Source organism: Amblyraja radiata, chromosome 18 (genome assembly GCF_010909765.2).
Source record: "Amblyraja radiata isolate CabotCenter1 chromosome 18, sAmbRad1.1.pri, whole genome shotgun sequence".
In the NCBI taxonomy this organism is placed as follows: Eukaryota; Metazoa; Chordata; class Chondrichthyes; order Rajiformes; family Rajidae; genus Amblyraja; species Amblyraja radiata.
The window spans coordinates 24,359,059-24,370,731 of NC_045973.1; the positions used below are offsets into that span (position 1 = coordinate 24,359,059).

Genomic DNA, 11,673 nt, shown 5'->3' on the forward strand with positions numbered 1-11,673 from the left:
TACCTGAGCACGTATGTAAGCTGTGGCCTGTGTCAAGCTATTGTGTGCCAGTCACCATTATCCAGGAATGGCTAGCTTGGTCAGGCCCAGGGGGTAACTCATCAGGAGATCCTCCCACTGATTCATTCCCATCACAACCAGGTGCCCAAATATCAGAAGACTGGGGCTGAAGTGCAGCCAGAACTTGAGGAACAGCCCCTTCAAATAGAGAGATCTGTGGGGAACCCCTGGCTGTCAGATGGCAATGCAGATCTTTAGGATGGGAGATGAGTACGAAGAAATGGAAAGCACGCAGTAGTCTGCACATAAAATACTTCCCTATATCATCGAAGGACACAGACGCCAGGGCCGAGAGACAAGGTATGTCGGAAAGACAAGCTATGAGACAGAGACAAGGTATGTCGGAAAGACAAGCTATGAGACAGAGACAAGGTACGTCTGAGAGATAAGGTACTGCACAAAGACTGGATTTAGCACAGACATCTGCTCTGTCACCGAGACAATGCATGTCACAGACACAAAGTGCAATCCAGAGACAAGGTACAGCACAGAGACAAGATACAGCACAAAGACAAGGTACTGTATATCACAAAGACCAGGTATGTTACAGCAACAAGGTTTGGCACAGAGTTCAACTCCTGGAGGTTAGATCGAGAAAGTGTTCACCCAGCTTCAACGACTCCATCATTCCTATCAAAGAGAAGCCCAAGCAACTGCTGCAGTGTTTCCTGGGCAGAGAGTAATGGTGCAGTTGGACAATTCGGGAGCATGGGTAACAGGCCCAGATCAACAACCCCCCCCCCCCCCCCCGCATTGCTCTGTAAGTTCAGAAGCTCATGTCAGAGGAGCAGAGTTAGGTCATTCAGCCGATCGAGTCTACTCCGCCATTCAATCATGGCTGATCTATCTTTCCCTCTCAACTCCATTCTCCTGCCTTCTCCCCCTGACATTTGACACCCTGATCAATCAAGAACCTATCAATCTCCATTTAAAAAATCCCCAAAGACTTGGCCTCCACAGCTGTATGGGGCAATGACTTCCACAGATTCACCACATCTGGCTAAAGAAATTCCTCCTCATCTCTTTTCTAAAGGTGCGTCCTGTTATTCCAGCCTGTGTTGCTCCCCAACAAGCGGCAAGTGGTGCTTCCTAAACATCACAAACCCCCACTCACCCCCAGCAGCAGAGATTCTCAGAGATGAAAATTCACTGAGTGTACGTGGTGCAAGGGTGCTGATCTATTTAGTGCATACGCATGAAGTCCAGGGTAGGTCCACTGCCTCACAGCTCCAGTGATTTTGACCTCAGGTGCAGCCAGTGTGAATTTGCACGTTCTCACTGTGATACCGTGGGTTTCCTGTGGATGCTCCAGTTTCCTCCACATCCAAAATATGTTGTGGTCAGTAGCTTAACTGTCTCCTGTAAGTGACCTCTAGTGTTGCAGGATGACAGGACCATCAGAGGGAAGAGGGATCGGCAAGTGTGAGAAAAAATATGTTGCAAAGATTACATTATCGTGAGAAAGCAAAACAAAATAGCATACTTTGATGACCACTTTCCACTGGCTCTGTCATCCATCCACCATCATGAAGTGCTTCCAGAGATTGGTCATGGCACTCATCAGCTCCAGACTGTCACACGGATGCCTAGAACAACTGGATATCAAGGACACTAATGCCAGACTCCTATTTATAGACAACAGCTCTGCAGTCAACACCATAATCCCAACCAAATTAATCTCCAAACTCCGGAACAGCATGCTCCTCCACAACTGGATCCTCGACCTCCTGACCCAGACTCCACAACAGTCACAACAAGATTAGGTGATGAAACATCCTCCACAATAATTCTCATCACGGATGACCCATAAGCTGCATATTCAGCCCCTTACGATACTCACTATACGCTCAATCCTGTGCAACCCAAAACATCCTCACATGAGGTCAAAACTTGCAGAGTGTGTGCAAGGAACTTGAGCCTGTGTGCAGTGCTACTGGAACTATGGGAGAAGCAGCAGTGGCCACGGGAGCTCAGAAGCCTCAGTAACTACAGAAGAAGCTTCTATGTCACCAAGCAGAAAGTGCATGAAAATAAAGCTAGGTGGCAAGAAGGGCACTTTGTGCTGTGTGAGAAGTTGAGTGAATGTGGGAGATCAGAGATAGACCACACTGGGACAGACATGGCAGCTGTTGAGGACATTTGATCAAGCCAAGAAAAGCAGGTGAGAGTAAATAATTGAAAAGGATTTTCTGGAATTAGCAAGGAACACTTGGAGGTCATGGCAAGAGAGGAGCTGAATTAAAGGGATTTGGTCTAAAAATTGTTTGGAGAGAGAGAGGTGGGCAATGGTGGGAAATAAGGATTTAAACAGGCAGCTGCTATGTTTCTGAAATCAAAAGCTTGTCACAATGTCAAATCCTCTGTGATATCTGTACTAATTATTTGAGTACGTTTAACTGTCTCTGCAGCATTTTGCCATGAGTTTCCTTCCAGCACTAGAGTGCAGTGTATAATGAGCAATCTCCCTGAATCCTTCTGCTGGGAAGAGACACATCATTTCCTCCCTCACATCATAGAACAAAGCTGATAAAGACACAAAATGCTGCAGTAATTGAACGGATCAGGCAGCATCTCCGGAGGTCACGGTGATTTTTCAGGCCAGGTCCCTTCTTTAAGACTGATTGTGGTGGTGGTGGGGAGATGGTGGTGGTGGGAGGGGGGGGAGAAAGAAAGCTGGAAGAGAGATGCAGCAGGACAAATCAGGGTGAGCCTGCTTGATCAATTGACTTGATCAGAGGTTGGCAGCGGAGGGTTGTTTTTCAGATTGACCAGTGTTGCAGGGACAATGTTGGGTCCATTGTTGTTTGACATTTATAAAATGATTTAGAAGAGGATGTTGGTTTGCAGATGACACCAACATTGGTGGTGTGGTGGAGAGTGAAGAAGATTGTTGAAGATCACAACAGAATATAGATTAACTGGGAATGGGGCAAAGGAAGGTCAGATGGAATTTTACTCAGGCAAGTGTGAAGTGATGCATATTTGGAAGTTAAATCAGGGAAGGATATTAACAGTAAATAGCAGGGTTTTAGAGGCCAAGGCCTACAAGTACATTGTTCCCTGAAAGTGATGACACAGATAGACAAGGTAGTGAAGGAGTTCAGAGGGCATAGAAACATAGAAAATAGGTGCAGGAGTAGGCCATTCGGCCCTTCGAGTCTGCACTGCCATTCAATATGATCATGGCAGTATCCTGTACCTGCTTTCTCTCCATACCCCCTGATCCCTTTAGCCACAAGGGCCACATCTAACTCCCTCTTAAATATAGCCAATGAACTGGCCTCAACTACATTCTGTGGCAGAGAATTCCAGAAATTCACCACTCTCTGTGTAAAAAATGTTTTTCTCATCTCAGTCCTAAAAGATTTCCCCTTTATCCTTAAACTGTGACCCCTTGTTCAGGACTTCCCCATTTGGAACAATCTTCCTGCATCTAGCCCCTTAAGAATTTTGTAAGTTTCTATAAGATCCCCCCTCAATTCTAGCGAGTACAAGCCGAGTCTATCCAGTCTTTCTTCATATGAAAGTCCTGACATCCCAGGAATCAGTCTGGTGAACCTTCCCTGTGGCAAGAATGTCCTTCCTCAGATTAGGAGACCAAAACTGTACGCAATACTCCAGGTGTGGTCTCACCAAGACCCTGTACAACTGCAGTAGAACCTCCCTGCTCCTATACTCAAATCATTTTGCTATGAATGCTAACATACCATTCGCTTTCTTCACTGCCTGCTGCACCTGCATGCCTACTTTCAATGACTGGTGTACCATGACACCCAGGTCCCGTTGCATCTCCCCTTTTCCTAATCGGCCACCATTCAGGTAATTGTCTACTTTCCTGTTTTTGCCACCAAAGTGGATAACCTCACATTTATCCACATTATACTGCATCTGCCATGCATTTACCCACTCACCCAGCCTATCCAAGTCATCTTGCAGCCTCCTAACATCCTCCTCACAGCTAGCACTGCCCCCCAGCTTCGTGTCATCTGCAAACTTGGAGATGTTGCATTCAATTCCCTCGTCCAAATCATTAATCTATATTACTAAAACTCTGTTCTTGACCGGTTTTGGCGATCTGTGCTGCGATTTCCGAGATAACGCCGCTACCTACGGCCGTCATTTTTGGCCACCTCGCTCAGAGCCCCCCTCCGCCGCATGTGTGCCGAGGATTTTTCCCGTCGATGAAATATGACAGAGATATTAATGTTTTTATAAAATTCCCCATTCTCTCTGCTGCCTCTGCTGGAGGGAGGGGGAGGGACTATAAAACCAGGAAGTGGTGTGCCTCAATCAGTCTCTGCAAGTGGTGTGCCTCAATCAGAGCTGTGAATGACATGGAACAAATGTCTCCACAGCTGTGAGTACCCATAATGTGGTTTGAAAATGAAAATATGGTTAGTTTGAGGTAAAAAAGCACTGCCTGCAAATGGTTGTTTGGGTTTGGGTTGAAGTAAAAAGGCATTCTCTCTCTCTCTCTCTCTCTCCCCTCCTCTCTCTCTCTCCCCCTATCCCTCTCACTTTCTCTCTCTCCCCCCTCTCCTCTCTCCCCCCTCTCCTCTCCCCCACCCTCTCCTCTCCTCCCCCTCCTCTCCCCCCGCTCTCCTCTCCCCCCCTTCCTCTCCCCCCACCTCTCTCCCCCCCTCTCCTCTCCCCCACTCCCCCCTCCCCTCTTTCTTCCCCTCCATCCCCATCCCCCACCGTCCCTCCCCTAAACCCCCCTCCCCTCCACACACCCCTACCCCCTTCACTTCACCCTCCCCTTCCCCTCATCTCACCCCCCTCTCAGCACACCCTCTCTCTCACCCCCCCCCCTCCCCCCGTCCCCCCTCTCTCCCCCCCCCCTCCCCCCTCCCCCCTCGCCCCTCTCCCCCCTCTCTCTCTCCTCGGTGGGGATATTAGTGTGTGTGACGCTGCATGCCGCCTCCTCCCCACAACCGCACGTCGGGGGAACAGACCCAACGGGTCTGCACTTGGTCTAGTATATATTGTAAATAGTTGGTGTCCCAGCACTGAGCCTTGCGGTACCCCACTAGTCACTGCCTGCCATTCTGAAAAGGACCCGTTAACTCCTACTCTTTGCTTCCTGTCTGCCAGCCAGTTCTCTATCCACATCAATACTGAACCCCCAATACCGTGTGCTTTAAGTTTGTATACTAATCTCTTATGTGGGACCTTGTCGAAAGCCTTCTGAAAGTCCAGATATAACACATCCACTGGTTCTCCACTCTACTAGTTACATCCTCGAAAAATTCTATAAGATTCGTCAGACATGATTTACCTTTCATAAATCCATGCTGACTTTGTCCAATGATTTCACCACTTTCCAAATATGCTGCTATCCCATCTTTAATAACTGACTCTAGCAGTTTCCCCACTACCGATGTTAGACTAACTGGTCTGCAATTCCCCATTTTCTCTCTCCCTCCCTTTTTAAAAAGTGGGGTTACATTAGCTACCCTCCAATCCTCAGGAACTACTCCACAATCTAAAGAGTTTTGAAAAATTATCACTAATGCATCTACTATTTCTGGGGCTACTCCCTTAAGTACTCTGGGATGCAGCCTACCTGGCCCTGGGGATTTATTGGCCTTTAATCCATTCAATTTACCTAACACCACTTCCCGGCTAACCTGGATTTCACTCAGTTCCTCCATCTCATTTCACCCCCGGTCCCCTGCTATTTCCGGCAGATTAATTAAGTCTTCCTTAGTGAAGACAGAACCAAAGTAGTTATTCAATTGGTCTGCCATGTCCTTGTACCCCATGATCAATTCACCTGCAAGGGACCTACATTTGTTTTAACTAATCTTTTTCTCTTCACATGTCTAAAAAAACATTTACAGTCAGTTTTTATGTTCCCTGCCAGTTTTCTTTCATAATCTATTTTCCCTTTCCTAATTAAGCCCTTTGTCCTCCTCTGCTGGACTCTGAATTTCTCCCAGTCCTCTGGTAGGCTACTTTTTCTGGCTAATTTGTATGCTTCATGTTTTGTTTTGATACTATCCCTGATTTCCCTTGTGATCCTCGGATCCACTACCTTCCCAGATTTATTCTTTTGCCAAACTGGGATGAACAATTGTTGTAGTTCATCCATGCAGCCTTTAAATGCCTTCCATTGCATATCCACCGTCAACCCTTTAAGAATCAATTGCCAGTCTATCTTGGCCAATTCACGTCTCATACCCTCAGTTACCTTTCTTTAAGTTCAGAACCCTTGTTTCTGAATTAATTATGTCACTCTCCATCCTAATGACGAACTCAACCATATTATGGTCACTCTTGCACAAGGGGCCACGCACAACAAGACTGCTAACTAACCCTTCCTCATTACTCAATACCCAGTCTAGAATAGCCTGCTCTCTCGTTGGTTCCTCTACATGTTGGTTTAGAAAACTATCCCGCATACATTCCAAGAAATCCTCTTCCTCAGCACCCCAGCCAATTTGATTCACCCAATCTATATGTAGATTGAAGTCACCCGTTATAACTGTTTTACCTTTGTTGCACGCATTTCTAATTTCCTGTTTGATGCCATCCCTCCCTTTGACGTCGTCTCCTCCCCTTCTCAGCTCTCCCTCAGCCCTCGGGGTCCTCCTCTTCCTTTTTCCTTTCTTCTCCCCCCCCCCCCCCCACCCTACATCAATCTGAAGAAGGATTTTGGCCCGAAACATTGCCTATTTCCTTCGTTCACTAGATGCTGCTGCACCCGCTGAGTTTCTCCAGCACTTTTGTCTACCTTCGATTTTCCAGCATCTGCAGTTCCTTCTTAAACACCGACCTGACATATTTCCCTCCAGTCTCCCTATTCCCGTTCCTTAATTAATTTTATATCCACTCTGCCCTGTCCCTTTAATCCTACTGTGTATTTTTCTCCAGTAAGTCTTTTATATATCACTTTGTGAAACAACTTTGGAAAGTCAATACACATCACATTATCTACCCGACTCTCAGCAACCTTTTGTTACTGCTATGCACTTCATCAAATCCTTTAATCACCTTAAGCACTTCAATTAGAGCAGCCCTCAATCTGCAGCATGCAAGGGATTGCATTGCCAGACTATGCAGCCGCGTAATTTAATCCTGTTTAGCATCGTATCAATTTGGTCATCACAGAGAACTACATGGCACATCATCCGAGGACGTACACACCATTGAAGATAAATGGGGATACTGTGGATAGGGTGAGCAGTTTTAAATACCTGGGAGTCCACATCTGAGGATATGACATGGACATCACACGCTGCAGCACTCGTTAGTAAGGCAAACAGCGCCTTTACCACCTCAGGCAATTGAGGAAATTCCGAGTGTCTCCGAGGATCCTCCAGTGCTTCTACTCAGCGGCTGTGGAAAGCATCTTGTCTGGAAATATCACAATTTGGTTTGGGAATTGCTCTGCCCAGGACAAGAAGGCTCTGCAGAGAGTAGGTCGTTCGGCCGAATGCACTATGAGAACTACACTCACCCCCCTGCAGGAACTATACATCAGGAGGTGCAACTCCAGGGCCAACAAGATCATGGGAGACTCCTTCCACCCCAGCAATGGATTGTTCCAGCTGCTACAGTCAGGCAAACACCTCCGTTGTCATGCTGTGAGAACGGAGAGGATGAGAAGGAGTTTCTTCCCAGAGGTCATTAGGACTATAAACTCCTATTTCTCCAGGGACTAACTTTACTGAACCACTCTGCTGTTGTGAGGTGTCTTTTTTAAATTGCTGTTTTTTTTCCTTTTTCTTCCCTCCCACAAATATGTAATATGTGAATATGTAATATGTGAAATAATATGTGATTCTGTTCCATTCTGTTTGTAGTTTGTTTGATTGTTTTTTTGCACAATACGCGAGCATTGCCACTTTTCATTTCACTGCACATCTCGTATGTGTATGTGACGAGTAAACTTGACTTGACTTGAAATACTGTCAATATCTCATCGGGTGATATTTACACCAGTCTGAGTTTCTGGTGCTCCTGTAAGGAAGAAGTTATTTTTTAACTGCTAGTATTCTGGACAGTAGTTCAGCAGATGCCCAGATTCATTACATCTAGACCTGCTTTAATACTCAGATGTGGAATCAAGAGCAAAAGGACAAACTGTTGGAGGACAATTGAGCCACAGTGGGAGGTCCAGATGGAGCACATTCCTGACAGTCATGATAGGGGTTCTTGATCAGAAATATTGACAATAGATTTTCATCAACAGTTGCTGCTCAACCCACTGAGATCCTCCAGCAGTTTTATTTTGCTTTAATACTTAACGCCTGGGATGGAGTGTTTCAGTTACGAGGAGAGGCCAGCGATACTGGGTCCGTTTTCCCTGGAGTGAAGGGGATTAAGAAACCTCCATAGGAACTTCCACAGCAGTAGTCTTATCTTACCCTGTCCTGTACACTCGCCACTGCTTCCACACTACGATGCCTCTCTGGCCAGGGCCCAAGCATCAATGGCTGCACTGTTACCCCCAAGGTCAGCAGCTGGCTGAGCAACACCCCATCGAATGCCACGTCCCTGGCGCAAGAACCTACCGTCCCTCTGGACAGCACTCACACTCTCCTAAACCTGGCACTGTGGCCACACTCCCTCTGTTGCCCTCACTCAGCACGACTGCACATCTACTCCACTCCCTCCCACCATTGGCAGCTGGTTGCAGCTGTTCCTCTACTGGGAGGAAGCCTTGCAGAGACTTGGCTCCAGCATGGGGAAGCAACATAATGTCATTGGCTAACAAAGGCACTGGGAAGTCTAGCATGAAGGGGAAGCACAGGGGTGAATAGTTAATACTCTTCAATAATCCTTCTTGCAGTGAACGTCTTCAGATATGATCTTCCTGACAAAGATTTAGAGTTTAGAAATTTAGAGATACAGCTTCGGTCCACTGAGTCCACGCTATCCATCAATTACCCATACACTAGTTTTATGTTATCCCGCTTTTGCATCCGACACACTAGTGTAAACTTACAGAAGCAAATATACCTATAAACCTTTGGAATGTGGGAAGAAACCAGATGACCCGGAGAAAACCCATGCAGTCACAGCGAGAATGTACAAACTGCACAGATAGCACCGTAGTCAGGATTAAACCCAAGCAGCAGCTTTACCATTGCATCAATGTGCCGCCAATAATTTATTCTCTGTTTCTGCTTTCAGAGGTCCTGGGATAGTTTCTGGTTGGGTTAGGCCATGGCTGGAAGTGTGTGTGGATTGTAATACGTCTTTGTTGATATTGGAATTGGTATTGGTTTATTTTTGTCACATGTACCGAGATCCAATGAAAAACGTTGTTTGCATGCTGTCTAGTTAAATCAACAGATAGTGTTAAGAGAAAAATAACCAGAGTGCGGAATATAGCATTACAGTTACGGAGAAAGTACAGATAAAAAAAGTACAAGTGTGATGAGATAGATTGGGAGATCAGGCTATATTTAGCTTATGAGAAGTTCATTCAGTAGTCTCTTAACAGCCGGGAAGAAGCTGTTCCTGCTCTGGTGGGACGTGCTTTCAAGCTTTTGTATCTTATGGGAGACGGGAGAAGAGGGATTGACAGCGGTGAAAATGGTTCTTGATTATGTTGGCTGATTTCGCGTAAGGAATGATTTGGATCACATGCAGGCAGACAGGATTAGTTTAAATTGGCATCCAGTTCAGCATAGACATTTTGAGCCGAAGGCCATTTACTGTTCCATGATCTGTGTAATTACAACACATAACTTGAAGCAATAGGCAATAGAACCATAGGTGAGTGTGAAAAAACAAAGGACTTCAGGGACATAATTTGTTACCTAAGAGGACAATGGAAGCAGATGCCTTTGTAATTTTCAACAGGGTGTTTCTGGAGGGAGAGAAATTCAGAGCGTGGCAGGGAAAGAGCAGAAGGTGTTCTTGTGCATGGGCTGAATCACTGGGCTCTGTGTTGTAACTCTGTGACTTGATATGTTCAGCACTGACCCAGTGAATAGGTTAGTCATGGTGCAGCACTATATGCTAACCGTAACCCTCCACCCGATCAGTGTCGCCCTGTTATCCTGTGACTTGTTGTGAGCACTATTTAGATGTGTCCTGACTTCTGATTAACTCCCCACTAATAGGAGAAACAAATGAAAAGGCTCTGTTTCTGTGTGAACAGGTCACATTGTTTATTCTGATCATCATTCAATTACCACATGGGTGTGTTCCAGTGAAGAGTTTTAATGAATTTGAGAAGATTAGTTGCAACAGCTAAGTGAATAAATTTCACACATAAAGTGACTGATTAAGAGATAAAATTCCAATATAATTCTAAAAGGGAGATGATAACAGAGTGAGAGATGGGGTGAGTGGAGTAAAACATCACCAGTAGGTCAATAAAGGGGGTTAAAAAGAGGTACGGCATGCTTTCCATTATCAGCTGAGGCAGAGAGTACGAATAGGACCAGTTGTATCACAGCTTTAGTTGTGTGTACAGTTGTGGTCACTGTGTCACAGGAAGGATGTGATTGTACTGGAGAGGATACGGGGAGACTCATGAGAGTGTCACCAGGAATGGGACACTGCAGCCACGGGGAACAATTGGAGAGACTGAGGTTTTTTTTGGGGGGGGGGGATGGGACAGAGGAGGCAGATGGAGGGATTGATTGAGATGCATACATTTATCAGTGGCCTCGGTAAAGGGAATAGCAAAGGCCCTTTCCCATTAGCAGAGAGGCCAAAAACCTGGAGCATAGAATTAAACTAGTTGTGCCAGGATTAGAGGGAAAATCGAACATCGAACATAGAATCTAGAACAGTACAACGCAGAAACGGGTCCTTTGGCTCGCAATGTCTGTGCCAAACATGATGACCAGTTAAACTATGCCCACATGTAATCCATATCCCTCCATTCCCTACATATTTTATGTGACTATTAAAACTTCTTGAATGCCACTATTGCATCTGGTTCCACCACCTCTCCTGGCAATACGCGCCAGACACCACAATCCTCAAAGCCAAAACCTTGCACGGCACGTCTCCTTTAAACCCCTCTGACCTTAAAGCTATGCCCTCCAGTCTTTGAAATTTCCACCCTGAGGAAAAGGTTCTGACTATCTACCCTATCGATGGCTCTCATAATGTTGTAAGCATGAATCAGGTCTCCCCTCAATCTCTAATGCTCCTGAGAAAACAAGCCAAGTTTGTCCTACCTCTTCTCCCAGCTAGTTTCCTCTAATCAAAGCAGCATTCTGTAAATCGCTTCTGCACTCTCTCCAATTCATCCACATCCTATTTGTCGTTAAGATGTATCACGAACAATGGGGGTCCTAGCACAGATCCCTGCAGAATATCACTGGTCATAGACCTCCAGGCTGAATATTGTCTTTCCATCAGTAAGCCAATTCTGAATCTAAACTACCATCACCGTGGAACCCATGCATTGTAATCTTCTGCATCAGGCTAGCATCAGTGACTTTATCAAATGGCTTACTAAAATCAAGATCCTCCAAATGCACTGGCAGGATACGTGAACTAACATCAGTGTCCTCTCCTGGGTCCACACTGAGGCCCAAATCCATTCATATAGCATAGATTACAGAATTGAAGGGGAGCTACTGAATTCAAAGCAAGCAGTAACCCCTGTTGCCTGTGTATGACAAATGAACGCAACGA

The 11,673-nt window shown here is 45.9% G+C and overlaps 1 long non-coding RNA gene across 1 annotated transcript; it reads right to left on the reverse strand.

Annotated features, from left to right (window-relative positions):
- Positions 1-818: 818 nt before the first annotated feature.
- Positions 819-7,273, reverse strand: LOC116983542. The gene is made up of 3 exons (XR_004414730.1): positions 7,260-7,273; positions 5,676-5,677; positions 819-879 (listed from the first exon to the last, which is right to left on the reverse strand). It is a non-coding gene; the product is annotated as an uncharacterized LOC116983542 (long non-coding RNA).
- Between the last annotated feature and the right edge of the window lie 4,400 nt (positions 7,274-11,673).